The sequence below is a fragment of the Rhyacophila brunnea genome, unplaced genomic scaffold, assembly GCF_057557595.1.
Source record: "Rhyacophila brunnea isolate RB1 unplaced genomic scaffold, BYU_Rbru_1.0 scaffold_13, whole genome shotgun sequence".
Classification (NCBI taxonomy): domain Eukaryota; kingdom Metazoa; phylum Arthropoda; class Insecta; order Trichoptera; family Rhyacophilidae; genus Rhyacophila; species Rhyacophila brunnea.
In genome coordinates, this window is record NW_028232785.1 from 13,718,614 (window position 1) to 13,736,153 (window position 17,540).

The 17,540-nt window shown below is 34.4% G+C and overlaps 1 long non-coding RNA gene across 1 annotated transcript; it reads right to left on the bottom strand.

Moving 5' to 3' along the window:
* Positions 1–3,806: 3,806 nt before the first annotated feature.
* LOC147076559 (uncharacterized) lies at positions 3,807–11,941 on the bottom strand. Its single transcript, XR_015069649.1, has 3 exons — positions 11,741–11,941; positions 8,423–8,560; positions 3,807–5,612 (listed from the first exon to the last, which is right to left on the bottom strand). It is a non-coding gene; the product is annotated as an uncharacterized LOC147076559 (long non-coding RNA).
* Between the last annotated feature and the right edge of the window lie 5,599 nt (positions 11,942–17,540).

A 17,540-nucleotide genomic window follows, 5' to 3' on the forward strand; every position in this document is an offset into this window, starting at 1 on the left:
TATGTCACTGTTTTGGTTAGGTATTTGTATTTATTTCAATTACACTAAGGCAGGTATCATCTAAGGAGTATGGTTACTTACTTACCTATTATCATCAATCAAACTGTCTGCCTTCTGCAGACAACCCTTCTGGGACACTAGGCGATCGAAACTTTGGCAAATTAGACAACTGTGTAGGTATATAATTCCACAAGCAATGTCCTTTCTAGCTACCTACCACTATAAATTTGCATTTTAATCGGTGAAGCAAGTTTCAGGTACGATGGATAAAAAGTCGCCTCCATCAGGTCATAATAAAGACTCGAGTCCTTCACTGGTGAAGACAGCACTATGGATGCCCGCAAAGCGAAAATCCAAACGACAGTTCGTTCACCTAACCCAGAGTTACCCAAACTTTCGACATCAGTGTATCCCTTCTATAATTTTCGTAACACTGAGTACCCCTCATCAAAAAAAAATGCATATGCTTTTATAACAATCATAAAAAAATTCTATTTTTAGTACATAAACAAAATATAATAAACGAAAAATAAAAGTCATTCATAAAAAAATATAAGTAAATAAAAATTATATTATGTATAAATAACATTCATTATAATCAATGAGTAGGATGAAATTATTTATGTTGAGACAGATCATCATAATTTTGTTCCCTGGTTAATAATTTTAATATGAGATGCGGTTCCACATCCTAAAGCCTGTTCCTTTTTTGATTTAATGTCTACAAATGCTGAAAAAACAACTTCACATAGACATATTATGAAGTTGGAAATAGGCAAGATGTATTTCAGGCCTTTCTCTGTTAAAACTGGATAAACATGTTGCATTTGTTGCATATATTTATTTTTCATGAATCCATCTGAAGCCTATTCCAACAATTATTGCTCTTCTTTCGCATGCGATAAACCTTCTAGCATGGATGTTGGATTGCTGTCGTATTAATGCTTATTGTACCGGGCGCAGCCAAAGCCCGGTGCAGCGCGTGCCCCCACCAAACTCTTCCCGTACCCCACTTTGGGAAACACTGAACAAACCTAATAAAATTAATTCACTGATATACAAGATGTAGATCGCGAAGTACAACAGTCAGCCATTAATGGTAAAACATACAATTAAACGCAAAGTAAAAAGTGTACGAATAAACTCAATATACAAATTAAAATTAATAATCTGTAAGAAAGAGCTAGCCAACAGGTCAGAGATTGAAGCCACGAGAAGGTTTGGTATTTGTAGAACTCAGTAACATCTTGCAGATATTTTTAACCCCGCCCTCTCATCTTAAATAAAAACCTAAACCTTTTTTTCTGAATGCACGCTTGTTGTCAGCTATGCTTTATCTTTTATCAAAGGGTTACGACCAAATTGGAGTACACCTCATTAAAAATGGTCGAAAGAATGCCATATTATTAAGCTACATTCGTTGTTTGTAAGCTAAATGGATGCTTATTGAAGAACGCTGGATCTGTCAAGAAAAATGCTAAGTTGGCAACACGGCTTATCAGTTAGGAGAGTTTTTACCACATTACAATTAATGAATGATGATTTCATTACTTCACGCCTCTTTGACTGCAGCGCATCTGGAAATTATCCGCGTCTCGTCAGGACCAAGGCGAAGTTATGGAAACGTCTGAATGGTCAACACATGAAATTTAATACAAAAACTAGCGAGTAGGTAGGTAGCAGTGGCGAAGGGTGAGGTAGATTATTAAGATCTGCCATAAAAAGTGCACACTAAACTTTTTCAATCATACGTATAGGTTTTTATTGAAATTCGATTAAAATATACAGGTGGTGTTAGTTGGTTTTTAAAATTTAATAAAACGCTGCGAAAACCAAGACATAGTATATAATAGTCAAAAAGTATTAAGTAAGTGCAATTAAATGTTAAATAAATTTGTATATCTATCTTATAAATATATTCATATTTTTCATCCATTATAGTTAAATGAACTAACAATATATTGTGTAATATGTATTCTTAATCCAACGAAAACAAATTAGTATTAAAAGCATACTTCAGTGGAACGGCAAATAATTTTCAACTATAAGTGCGACGAAATTTTAGACTGGCTGCCAATCGGAGAGCGAAATGTGAGCTGTGAACAGGTCAATTTCTTTTGTGACGGCGTCGGGGGAATTCATTCTTAAATCGTGTAAAGATGACTAAAAAACGTTACCCATTTACTTGAAAAAGAAAACATGTCAATGATGAATATATTATTATTATTACAAATAGAACAATAAACAACACTAAATGGACGCGTATTGAATTTTTATGACAAATAATGTTTGGTTCTGCACATTCTTCGCGTCGCGCAGTCACGATCGTTTTAGACCGTGCCCCAGCTGAAGTAATAATTAATAAATTAATGAAAAAGTGTGAAAAATTTTATCGTATCGCCCAAAATATACCAAAACTATTATGGTTGGGTTTAAAAACAAGTCAACATTATCTGTAAATAATTGCATTCTTAGTATAAAAACAAATACGTATAACGAACAAGGCCTAATGCGCACTTTTTGTGGCGATGGCCGCAGTTTAAGCGTTGTATCCCAGGTTCGAATCCAGGGTCTGACAAGTAAACATATTGTTTTTCAATTTATGTATGAGTCAGAGTATGGACCTAATATGTTGAGCAAGTGGTTGACATACATTTCTTGTAAAAACAAAATCTGTGAATACAAACCTCCACTTATTATTATCCAACATGATCGAATTTATGGTGGATCTTAACAGCCTACGTCCACCGTTTGGTGTTGGTAGGTAGTTACATTATTTTATCTAAGGACGACCGTTTCTATGAACTAAAAAGAAATATTGTTTTTCACTAAAATGATTTAGGTACCTAAGTACATAATATCGAGGTTAAAAAGGTAAGTAAATAATAAATGGTACCTATTAAAATGATTTATTTAATAATTTCTTCAATTTATTACATAAACGTATAAACTAACCTATTTTTAAAACAATTTAACACCTGACCTTTTATTATTATTGGCTATTTTCTTCAATTATTTACATACAAAAGATAGCTACTGGAGACCAACAAATAATAATTCACGAGGGCAAAATTAAATACTGAAGCCGAAATTCATATGGCCGCATCTATATATGTCCATACAAAATGGTAGCATAGTTTTATTATCAAAGCCGATTACAGATCTTATCATTTATAAATATTAGAGTAAATCAATAGTTATTAAACCACCTTCTACAAAAAACAAGGACCTGGTTATTAATAATTCTAAAAAAAAATCAATTTGGAATACCAATAATATCACCAAAACGACTAAAAATAATGTATAGTAAAATCTCTAGTATTCTTAATTTATAAATTTTCCTCAAAATACGACGGTACATGGGTCAAATTTGAAAATTAATGCTATCGACCGAGGGTACTTGGATTATCTAATTCAATGGTCCCCAACCCCCGGTCCGTGGATCAAATGGTACCGGGCCGCCCAAGAAACATTAAATTATTTTTATATTATTTATTGTGGTGTATTTCACTCGGGTTTGTGCGACTTTCCATGGACGAGAGGTTAACCGGAAGCTGAGAGACGTCACCTAAAGCCACTATTGCCATTTCCGACATCCTATCTGTGTGAAGCGGGGTTTTCTGCAATGGCAGCAACCAAAACAAAACAACAGAATAAACTGGACATAAGCAACACACTTCGGGTGTCATTGTCTCCTATTATCACCAGATGGAACCGTCTCGTTGCAAAGAAACAAGCTCAGGGTTCTCATTGATTTAGCGTTATTGTGAGTTAAAATATTAAATTACTTTATATTATTTTTTAAGTGTAACTATATTTTATTTTCAATGCATGTTTAAATACAATTAAATTCAAGTTATTAAATCAAAACAATCTAAAATATAAACAATCAACGTCCCTCCATCAGCGGGCCGAGGTAAAATTATCAAACGTTGACCAGTCCGCGGCGATAAAAAGGTTGGGGACCACTAGTCTAATTGATTTAATGTAACTCGAATTTATCTACACTTCAAATATTCAAAAAATATTTTTAAACAACCTTTAATTAGTAGGTAATAAGGTTTTTATATTATTTTATTTTATAAACGAGAGTTGACTGTATTCGTTGTCAGTGGGCAATTGCCATTGACGAGTCCGTATAGAGACCGAAGATATCAAAAAGCGAAACCGGGGTCACGAAAATCCACTCAAATGTTATAGTACAAAACCTAAATTACTTAGCCTACGCATTTAAAATAGGATATACAACCGCACAAAATAATCTTTCACATTTTTCAGTCATACAGTCAGCATGTGGAATTACCTAAAACCTGTATTTCATCACGTCTGAAGTCAGACGAGGTAGCTTCCGCCAGACGAATGAACCAAATGAAGAATGTCAAGGGTTTCCGATGACAGACCCTGGGAATCAGTGAATACCGAGGGCGTGAACAAAAACCATGGCGAAGGATATTTAACAACTAACTCGTTCATGACTTTAATTTTCAGCAATGAAGATACTTTTAAATAAATTGTTCGTTTCATCAAGTGAGTTTTTGTGGATTACTATTATGACATGTATAATAATCAATGGTTTCACACTTGATTGGGCTCAAATTAACGTAATAGAGAGCTTAAGATATTGCATTTTTTATATCAAGAATAAAAATCTAAAAGAATTATGCCTTTTTCAATTAGCTGATTGCTTTCATTAATGATGACTTTTGATTAGAGTGGGAAAGTCTGTGTGATTTCATATTAGTAGATGTCAAACATGTGAAATCACACTCATCACATCTATACGGCTTGACGACAGTATGAGTAATCTTGTGTGCTTTCATGTTACTGGATGTTAAACATGAAAAATTACATAATTCACATTTAAATGGCCTAACGCCAGAATGGGCCATTTTGTGCCTTTTCATGCTACCGGATGTTATACACGAGTAATTACACTCGTCACACTTAAACGGTTTTACTCCGGAATGAGTCATTTTGTGTCTTTTCATACTACTGGATGTTATACATGAGTAATTACATTCCTCACAATTAAATGGCATCTCACCAGAATGTGTCATTTTGTGTAATTTCATATTATATGATTGATTACTTGAAAAATTACAAATCGCACATATAAACCGTTTTTCACCAGAATGGGTCATTTTGTGTGTTTTCATATAACTGGATGTAACACACGAGAAACTACATTCACTACAATTGTACGGTTTTTCACCAGAATGAGTCATTCTGTGTGATTTCATGTTTCCAGATTGTATACAGGAGTAATCGCAATCAGCGCATTTAAGTGGCTTTTCGCCAGAATGTGTCATTTTGTGAGATTTCATGACATTATATTGTGAGCATGCATAATTACACTCATCGCATTTAAACGGTTTTTCTCCAGTATGAGTCATCTTGTGAAGTTTCAGGCGATATGCTCGTATGCAGGAGTAATTGCATTCATCGCATTTGAATGGATGTTCAACGGGCTGAGGTTTTTCATTACAATCCTCGAGTTCTTTCTTTATGTCACCTTCGTCAATTTGTATATCACTGTGAGGGGATTCTTCATCCGTTAGCTTCAACGGCGATTTCAAATCGGTATTCGCCGGTATGGTGTTTGCAGAAATAACCTGTAAAAAATCGATGTAAATTTTTGACTACATATTGAACTTCTTTATTGTGGTAGTAAAGTATGTGAGGACCTTTTAGTTAATATTTGATTACCAAATTTATATAACATATTAATTTTATCTAATGACCACCTGATGGGCAATTCACCAATTGCGTTAGACGCAGCGAATGGGTAAGATACAATATGGCATTTTAAGTAAGAATGTATAGTATATATTATAACCATTTTTGGCGATAGGAAAGAAAAATAAATAAAAAATTATGCCAAGAACAAAGTACACGAGGTTACTGCACCCGTTCGGTGTGATTCGATATATAATCGTATCGCGGGCAGAAAAGATCAATTTCTTATTTAGTTTGATACACTGTTATGTTCATTTTTAAGATAACCAACTTTGACACGCTGGCAACCCCGATTATGATCGATGGTCCAGTTGAAAGAGCGTTCTCGAATAGGCATATATCGCTATTGGAATTTCCTGCAGCAACGTCAGGTCGCGTGGTGTGAGAGAAGCAACAGGGCTTTTTGATTTTGTCTACCGGCCAGAACAGTCGTGCTCCGGTTGGGTCTACCTAATATTAATCATGGACGTCACCTAACGGAGCACGATACAGCCCTCGTGTCAAGAGTCTCTGATCGTTCGAATTTGGGTATTTTAGAACTATTTATTTGATTCACCATTCTTGCTTTATTTCTTTTCAAACTTAGCCGCTTGTATTTAAAGTTAGTATTTCAAATTTCAGTATCGAGCTGCTTAATATCCATTTAATGTATTTTTAAATTCTCGTCTTTGCGATAATATAGTTTCTGTCAAGTATAAAGCGTTCTTTTATTTATTGTTCCCAATTATATATTCCACTGTTTAATATATATCTTTCACAGTCGTAAGATTGTGTGGCGCCCAGAAATTATTATGTATATCCTAAACCCTGGATTGCACGAGCCTTCAGCCGTGCAATCCCCTTTTTTAATTCAAATTCCAGTTATCAGTTGCGAGATTTCTGAAAGAGTAGCGGAGTTCGTCTTGGAAAAGATCAGGTAACTTCACGACCCAGTTTCTACGTCTCAATCTCATGCTTATTTTACTTCATTATAGAGATATATTTATTTTGTAATTGTGACGTCAAAAATCACAATTACAAAATCTTACAAAAACACCTTGATGATTAGGGTGACAGATTAGACGTGAGCTTTCTACTGTCAGTTTGAGGTTTACATTATACGTGATGTTAATCGACTACATCAATTCAACAGACAATATTAATAAAGAACGTAAATAATACACTACTAAATGAAGGTGACTTGACTGGGAGCTCAGTCACGTGTATATTTAGACGAGATCGTTGCTAAGTGAATGACCCAGACAACATACAGAACAGGATGTAGGAGTTTTAAAATGAAAGCCGCCAAGTAGGATATAAAGATATAAATGTCTCGAAGACAAAAGTAACGGTAAACTGCTTTACCAAACTCAAATCGATAGGGCCAATACCTACGTATATCTCGGAAAACAACTGTCAATTGATTGGCTTTGTATCACAAGAACTTCCATGGAGGGGATTTATGCGTCTGAATAGTATCTTCAAAAGTGATCTCCAATTGGTGAAAATGGGTAAAGCTAACGAAATATGAAAGGCCTCAATAGGATGAGAACTATGGTGGACTATGAATGAAGCAAGCCTGAAAGTATGAAACATATATTTTTATGCATAGATGCCGAATGAAATGCAACGAGATCCTATAAGGTTAGCAAAATTGAATTGCCTTTGTCAACTAATTATAAATCTAGATATAAGTAGCTACATATTTTAAATTAGAGACGGTGAAGAAGAAGAAGACGATTAAAGTTATAATTATTACTGTAAATTGCCATGTCTCTCATTATAAAATATTTTAAAACTAATTTTAAATATACCACATATATCTCTAACGATCCTTGCATTCCGGCATGGAGTAGTGAAATGCACGAAGCGTTTTTCACTTGGTCGTACCATCAAGTCGACGTCTCTTGCGCGTCGAACCTCTATAATTCCAATGAAGATGAGCCTTTCCAAATTATTGATCTCACGTCTGGCTAAGTGAGAAATAACTACACTACTGTCTAGAATTATTTCCATCCATATAACAATTAATAAACAATATTTAATATAAGAACCTGAATTAATTTAACAAATATAAAAAGTATGCTATATTATATTGATCAGTTGCAAAAGGTGGAAGTAGGCTGTTAAGATCCGCCGTAAATAGTGCACACTTAACTTTGTCAGTCATACGTACTTAATTGTTTTTATTGAACTAAGACTACCGATTTACAGATAGTGTTGGTTAGTTTTTCAAATTCAGTTAAACCCTGCGAAACCAAGCCATAATAAATGGTCAAAAAATACTCGTCTATCGATAAGACTAAAATAATGCAATTAAATCATACATAACTTTTGATATTTATAGATAAAATTATATTTTTTATCTGTTATAGTTTTATTTAGGCAAAGCTTAATGAATTAAAAAAAATGAACCAACAACATGGGTATAATATGTATTCTTAATCCAACGAAAACAAATAAGTATGCATGTATGAAAAAGTGTGCACAATTTTGTCGTATCGCCTGAAGTATACAAAAACTTTTATGGTTTGGTTGGGCAGGGTTTAATTGATTTTTAAAAACTAACGAACACCATCTGTAAATTGTAGACTTAGTTCAATAAAAACAAATATGTACGTATGACTAACAAAGTTTAATGTGCACTATTTATGGCGGATCTTAACAGCCTACCTCCACCTTTTGCTACTGATATTGATGCGGGTACCTGATTTTCTGCCCTGTATTCCGAAAAAGAACATCCAGGTTGTGATTCTTCATTGTTGGTTTGACATATACCGTCTTCAGCAGACTTATCCTTGAAGTCAACTTGGCAGTTTATAGTGGCCGGGTTAGGTTCAGGATTCTGAAAAAAACAAAAGATTATATTAGGTAGATATAAAACTATACTTTTAATCGTATTGATGATATTTTAAGAGGTTTAGTAGAAAACAAGGGAACCGTTCAATCCCTAGGTAAAATGCCACCCATAACCAAATGTAAAGCGCCGTCACATTTCATTTTACAACGTTTTTCTTAGCTCGTATTCTTATTTGTCCGGTGGTTCTTTGTCCGGTACAAATCTTGCAATCGATTTTTAACTAACTTCCCGACTAGTTGGACATTTGAAACTTTTAGAACATATCAGAACACGATGCCAATACATTTTTTTAATACTTTTAGCTATCTTTAAGTAGAATTGAATTCATTTTCAGTTAATTTTGTTTTGTATGGAAAGTTATTTCGACACCATTATTGGTTGCCAGGAGTCTGGGGTCCTAGCAACAAAATTATTAATATATATGTGCGTTACTATGGAAATCAATATGACATGTCAAAATGACATTTCAGTATTATTTCTATCAAGTACAATTTTTTTTGATCGTTTAAGCTAGTCAAGTCAAAAAGTCAAATTTAAAAACGTTGTGTATAAAAAGTTCTTTTTATTTTGTAATTATTTAGTCTCAAATTCGATAGATAGACCACCCTCCACGTAACCTTGCAATTTGGAATAGATTTTTTTTGAATTATTTGATGAACTCAGCCAATCAGCTGCCTGGAAACTCTAATACACTAATACGCAGTGCGTATTACACACAAATCTCGTCACTGTGCACAATTGCAAAGTTACGTGGATACTATACTTATCTACCTATTTTATTATTTATTTTCTGTTATCTTAAACAGGCAAATGCAATAAAATCTTGAAAAACTGACATACACAATATCATCATAACATATCGATTGACGATTGGTCTGAGGCAGAGGCAAGTTTGGGGGCCCCTTGTGAAGATTTTGCCAGTACGATATACTGCAAGAGAGTATTATGACTAAAATATCGGTATTTTCTAACGGAGTGACCGAATCGTGTGGCTCCGTGGAAAACCGTAGATTCTAAGTTAGGATTATATTTGCATTAGTTTTCTTCAGTTGCCGCCTTTTATTAAGGGCCACCCCTAAACAACGCATGACGTGCTTACTACCACGGGACGGCACTGCCAGGGAATACAGAAATCATGTAGTCAAAAATATGTATGCAATTGTATTTCATAAATAATTGATTTAACACGATTCGACCAGTTGACGATAATATGACGTGTCAGTGGGCAGATTTTGATAATTAAAAGTGTCATTTTTGTCGACTTTTTAAACGTGAAAACAAACCAAAACCTAATCCTAACGTAATTCAATAATAAATCATATCAGGTAAATTGTACTTATGTATTATGACCGTTAACATTTGTTTAAATAACAGATGACAGAATACGATTGACATCAGATGACACATTTTTCTCTGATTGTTTTAATTTTCCTTCATTTATTTGACATGTGTACCAGATGCCGCCAAAGAGTGCGACATTTAGAACCCTTGTGGCACAGCCTCAAGAGTACCATCGTCGTGGCCTGCCCTACCAAACCCTGCAGCGGTGCTACAAAAGCGATATATGCGCTGCAGGTCTGGCATGGCGAGAGGTGCAAGAGTTGGCGATGGATCAGAGGGAAGTGTCGCAAACTTGTGCTTGCCTAAGACCCCAATGCTAGGTCGTGACAAGGTGAAGAAAGAAGAAGAATGTTCGAATTAGATTAAATTAGACTATTTCACAGTGATTAATAATTATAATATGCACTTACGAATATCTACATATAATATTTCCTTTTCAATCTTAAATATTCTTTTGTATTTTTTTAAACATGTCCGATTGGGCTAAACGGCATTTACTACGGGCTAAACAGATTATTGTATTATTAAGATGATGTAAGGCAATTTCTCAACCACATGTGAATTGACCAAATCTGGGACCCCCGGCATTATAAGACGGTGTTATAATAAGATGACTTTATTGGTTTTCAATAATTTATTATCGAATCTATATTATTAGTTATGCAAAACAAAAACTAAATGAAGACACAATAGAACTATGGAACCACAGATACACAACATCCGCCACAGGATCAATAACGCAGACATTTATTCCAAACATAAACTCTGCCATCACTCTTGCTAGGAACATAAGAATATCACACGAACTAACAGAGATACTAACAGGCCATGGAGCGGTGCGAGCTTGTCTAAAAAGATTTAAATTGAGGGATGATGACTGTTGTCCATGTGACGGCAAAACGTCTTAAACTGTGTTGAATGTCATCAACGACTGCCCTATACTAGAAAGGACTCGGTGTAGACAGCATAATCATGAAATAGGTAAAATATGTACTAAAATGATATATCTCTGATTCAAATAAGTATGTTCACTCAACATAATATAATTGTATATTCGTCTAAATAAAAACACATACATACAGTATACAAAATACGTACACTAATAATACTGGGTAAAAGAAAAGACAAAAGGTAGTTAGTTATACATACAACTGAAGGAAATGTTCGGTTACATATAAATTGTACGTAAAACATTTCATCCTAGAACAGATCGCCGTGAGCTTTTTTAGACCGTATACTGTAAGTTCTCCAATTTTATTAGATTCAATATAGACATTAATTCAACTTTCAAAGCTGATTTGACAAAATTCATGAATTCAAGAATGAAAACCTAACCTAACTTATCAAAAAATCTAGTATATCTGCTATATTGAAAATTTGTTCGCTGCTGGCTTCCTGTAAACCTACAAGAAAAGTAGGAAGGTCTTTTATACGGTTATATTATATTTCCGATAAAACATTTCACGGTGAAGTGTGATACGGCGAACTGCATACGTACAAGTTTCAAACATCATACGTCAAGTAATAAAAAAAACTACTGGGTACAAGAAAAGACAGAAGGTAAGTTAGAAATACAATTGCGCGAAATGTTTGCGTTTATAATGTATAACTGTTTGATGCATAAATGCAACAGCTATTTTTTTTTGTTTTTTACGTTCAGAAACTTCTGTCATCTTGTTTGAATTCGAATTTTCTGCTGTTTTTTTCTAGTTTCTTTGACGATATTAGTGACTAATTACTGTATTATATTCATCCCAAGCGACACACTGGCTTATGTCTGAAGGATATATTCGATATTTACACAATAAATAAGTAAATTCTAACCTCAACGGTGCAAGTCACACCTTCGGCTTTCTCTTCTTTTATGTATATTTCGGCATCCGGGACATTAGGGTAGATTATTGGTACTTCAAACCAATGCTGGTCTTCTGTGTCAGATTCGACGTCATCTGGCTCACGTTTAATATCCATGTTACGTATATTTTAAAACATAAATATGCCATTTACTAACGTAGAACAGCGTCCGCGATGACAGTCGCTTGCGGCTTTTCCATAGACAAAAAAAATCTTCATAGCGTTGTCGCTGGTGTTGCTATCTTTTGTGACTAAAATAATATATTGTAAATATTAACCAGAAACTGGTTTAAAATTGTAAGCTTATTAATAGTTTTTTCGTCTAATGGAAAGGATCAATAATTGTATTATTATTTCATTCATTAGCATCATAAGAACAGGAATTGGAATGCAGCTTTAATTACTGATTGAAATCACGTACGTACTTAGGTACGGCTTAAAACTAATGTGTTAGCTTAAATACCTACCTAATAAAGAAAAAAAAAGGATTCGGTAAAAGCATCGATTCTCAAAGCAAACGAACAATAATTATTATTTTACTAAAATTGAATTATTCCTATAGTAGTAATCCTTAACTCAACTGATAATACTATTTTATTTTTTGACCATTTCCGATCCTCTCCATTTCCGGACATCCACAGAATCTTGTTTTTACGAGAGATGGATGTTATCCACTTGTTCAACCTATTAGGTCCATAATCTGGCTAAAACCAAATACCAATAATAAAATAATATTGTAGGTACGAGTACCTAAGTATGTCTAAGAGTAAAAAGAATCGAACCTGGGACCCACGACATAATAAGCCGATACATTAGCCGCTCGGTCATCATTTAATTTAAAAAGAAATGAATTCTAAGTAATTTGGTCGATAATTAATAATATTATTAAGTAATAATTCCTTTTTAAACACATTGTCATAATGCACGTGACCTGTAAACTACTTTTACCAAAGAGATTGAAAGACTCTCTTTGACTTTTACCATTAATGACAGCTGGGTTCATTCATCCAAAAGTAGGTAGGTAGTTCGATTCCGAATAAAGTAATGCGAAACATAACAAAATAGGTACCTACATTAGGTACCTAGGAAAGTAGGCGTTGGGTATATACAAACATTCAATAGGTACTACGTCCTGAATGACATTCACTGGGAACCTTTCAAACCTTTTAACTGGTGATCTAAAAAGTTATCAACAAAGTTCTATAGGTAATTATTTCAGAATGTCTATGATTAAATTTATAATATTGATTACACGTCAAGATACAGAATAGATAACTAGCATAATATTCTTTACTCTTCTTCTTCGTCCAAGTCCACTCTTAAGTCGAAGCAAATGGACACAACATGTGCCTTCAAGAATTCCTGTCGCTCGCTCTCCTTCTTACATCGTTCCAGGTTATACCAGCATTCCGGAGCTCCGCTATATACACTCTATAGATAATTTTTAGCATCCTTCTAGGACGCCGGAATTCGTTTGTTTAAACTGGATTGTGATAAGCAGAAAGAGAGTTATAAATGGGAACTATTCAAAAAAATACAAATTTTAATTTACCTACCAAAGAGATCCAAGTTCAATTCGGCCTAGCTTCCATTTTATAAACACAATTTTCTTTTTGTTTAACGGACAAAAATGTTCTAATCTACAAATTTGCTCTAATGAAAAAAAACAAACTGCTAGGTAGGAATCTGTCATAGTCAGTATTAAAGTGTCAGAAGAGACAAGAGGTCAAAGCTTCTTCGATGCACGTTAATTACATCGATCGGCCGCCTGGTCATTACGCACCGTGTGCGTCTTCCGCGTCCAAAGTATTAAAGATACAAGACCTATACAAATATTTATTATTTGCAATTTGATACTTTATGATATATAAATAGTTGACGACTCTGCAAGTAGGTAAATGGAAAAATAAAAAGAGAATCAGCAGTTGGTTTCTTTATGTAAAATTGTTTCTCTGGAAAATGAAATAAAATGAAAAGGAACCAACTATATTATTGATTAATATTCTAAGATACATATATAACTGTATTTTATATTCTTTTACTGGTAATAGAAATACTTACATTAATAATAGCCACAATATATTTTAATACATAGATTTACTGTTCCCAACATTTACATAAAGTAGGTATAAAAAACATGTACAGATTAATCTGAAGCTCAAATCTCCATTTAGCAATTTTGCAGTTGGTTCTCTTATGTATATCTCAATCCAACTAGTGATAAGTAGAGTATCGAATTAACTACCTATTCTAAAATATTATTTACAGACTAGCTGACCCAGCAAACGTTGTTCTGCCATATAAATTGAATAAGTGTAGATATTAATTAAGGCGCTAAGTACCAAAAAAAATAAAAACTGATATTTTTAGAGAAAAATGTTCTACATACCAATGCAATAACTTCAACTATGGTCTATTTGCCTAAAGCAAATCAGAAAAATACAGCAAAATATTTAAACCTGTCGACGTTGTAAGTCCGTTGGCGTGCTTTATTTATAATGGTGTAAGTGCCACTCCAGTGGTCAACGGCATTCAATATAAAATGGCTGACAATGGTGTGTTGACACTTGCGAGTTCTTAATACCTAAAATTATAGAAGCAGCCGTGATTGCTTCACACTGTGAAACCACATTTTTCAAAAGGTCTGCTTCATGCAATTTTACTGCAATGACTCGATATTTTGTAACTACGGACAATACTACTGTTTGGTACTAAGAGACTTTAATACACGTATTCAATTATTTGTAGTGAATATTTTGGTTGTTAAATAAATAATAACGAATGTCTTGTAGGTATGTGGGGATGGGATCTATGACATAAAGAGGAATGGAGCGCTGTTGACGACGACCGCCGATAAAAAATAACACCAACCATTAATTTTCTCAATTCAATGTATTTCAATAAAGTAACGAACATATTCATTGTCTGATCTCTTAAAAGTTAGATGTAAAGTGAAAAAAAGTAATATATTTTTTATCCTAAAGTAGGAAAATGAAATAAAAAAAAATAGGTAATGTTAATTTCGAAGAGCAATTGAGTGTACGATATTTTTTTTCGGTCCGTCTTTAGCCAACGCAAATAAACTCGATGGTTTGCCCACGCGAGAACAAGCCACGTAGGTATATTGTCCGTGTGGAAAACATGGTGTGCCCAAATATATGCCGCACACAGACATTGTTTGGCCTTGCGACTTATTGATTGTCATTGTGAATGCCAATCTAATAGGAAATTGAATGCGTTTGAATTCAATTTGCACGCCTGTGAGAATCATTGGAATTCGTGGCAGCAAAACATTTTCGGCTCGGAATTTGCCATTCAAAATGGTGGCCTCGATAATGTTTTTCATCATTTTTTTAATGACCAATCGCGTGCCATTGCACAGCCGTGGTGGGTTCAAATTTATTAGTAAAATAACCGGAGATCCAACTTTCAGTCGTAGAAGGTGTGTTGACATGCCTGGCAAATCCAGTGAGTTCAAAAACTCTATTGTATAATTCACAGCTTCGTTGGCATCGCAAATTGTATCGTTCGATTTGTATGATACCAAGTCGCCTGGCAACGACTGCGGTATCTTGAAGTTAAAATCGTCGACGTCCACATTGTTTGCTGCCAAAATGGCTCTTTCTGCAAGCCACGCATGATTTATGTATTGTGTGCGTACATCGGAAATATGCGGTCAATGAGAGCATTTTGCGAATCAACGATTGTGCAGAAATTAGTGGGCAATTTTATGCACCCAGTATTATCATAGACACCAACTTTTTTCTAACAATTGGTTCGAGTATGTGTCAGCGGATAGATCATGTAGCATTTGAACGCGCATGTTTATTTTTAGCTGGACTTTTTCAACATTACGCCACAGTGGCGATGATTTCAAGCAAGCGTTGATCTCATCAGCGTACGTTGAACGTGGATTGATGTGAAGTGTTTGTCTGAAATTGCCGCAGTATTGTTAACTATTTCTGTTGCTCCGAACGAAGTCATTTGGAAGCAGGAATTGAATGTGCGAATAACTTCAGGAATAGGTTTGAATCTGGATCCGTGCCGATGAGCAAGCCGTTCAATGGTTCTGGTGGTATCTCAATATCTGGTAGTTGCACTTTTTCTGATGTGCAATACATCCCGCCTGACTCATGTTTGAATTTGAGCGCATGACAATGGGGACATTCTTTGTCTATAGCACCAATCAGCACTTTCGGATGAGCGAAATATTCAATATCTGGCTCGTACTCGAATGCGAGACGAAGTAACGAAACGAATGTAAATGCTCGATTTACTTGTTGGCGTTATCGGTCACTTGCTCTGCGTGTGTTAACTACGAACCGGCGCGCTTGTCTCCGTTCCAATTTTACTATGTAAATATCTTTAGAAAACTGTCGAGCGCTCCGGTTCGTAAAATTTTCCATTTCGAGCGCTGTGTGCAGGTATCGAATTGTACCTGTTTGTAGTTTTGAAAGGTATCCACTCTTTTAGATGGACGCTTTACTATTCCACCCTGTTTAAATCCATCGTCGTCTCACATCCGTTTATGGTAATGTGATGAACCAGCAGAATGTCAGAAAGTGGTGTGATTCAGAATAATTAAGAAAATTCCATTTATGTGCATAATAATACATAGTGAGTCGCCCATTTCCAAAATACATCTTGTCCAGTTATGACCAAAAATGAATTGAATATGCGTTTATATTGCTTATTCAAATGAGCACATACATATTCTATAAAAAATATTTCTATAGTAGTCTTATGCAGCCCGTATAACGAATGTAAAACAGCGTCCAATTTCAAAGTGCGTTTTGTCCATAAAACTGTGTCAAAAGTCCATGACTAATCTGTAAATATTTCAAAAACTGTGTATGATGTTTTAGAAAACGATGTGTTTTTCGCAAGCATATATTAAATTTAAATTTATTAACAAAAGATAAATGTATTTTTTTCATGTAGATGATCGATACACGTTTTACCATAACTCACCTTGTCCATAAAAACATTTCCAAAATGCATCAAGTCTATAAAACTGTGTCAAAATAAAGTCATCTTGACCATGACAAATCTTCACATATTTTAAAAACTGTATATGATTCACGAGCATATTATATTTATTTCAGTTTGATTAAAAAAGAGATTTTTTTTCATGTAGAGGTTCCACACACCTTTTTCGTGAATATCTCGAAACCAAACAAAATGGACAAGGTGGCCTTTAGAAATGGGTGACTCTAATATATGGATCACCGAGTTCAAACCTAGAGACCCCGTCCAAGGCACTGGCCAATGGGGCGACTGCTAATTTTGAAATAAATATGTCCTCTTTTTTTCATCGTCAAAATATAGGAACACTGCCACGTACGTAAAACCTTCACTGTGACAAACTATTTAGGTACGTTTTGTTTATTATTAATAATGAATAAATATTGATTAACTATTTTTTTATTGTATGATTAATTCACAAGATTTAGGAATGTACCCAGCTTTCTAATTATTGAACATACATATTATTGAAAACACTGAGAAATAATGTAAGCACATAGATCAATTATTAAGGAAGCTCTTAATGAGTACCTATTAAAAGCCATTAGTTAAAGTTTGTCGTTATTAGATTTGACTCCTTTAGGATTGTAGTCAACGTGCTTGGGCGCAATACCCGAGAGAAGCGGGTTCGATTCCGGCGAGGTATCTCACTTTTTTCAAAAAGATTTTTTATTTGGTTAGAAAGAAGTATTTTCAAAATTATTTCCATGAGCAGGTACGTTGAGGCAATATTAAAAATTGTAGT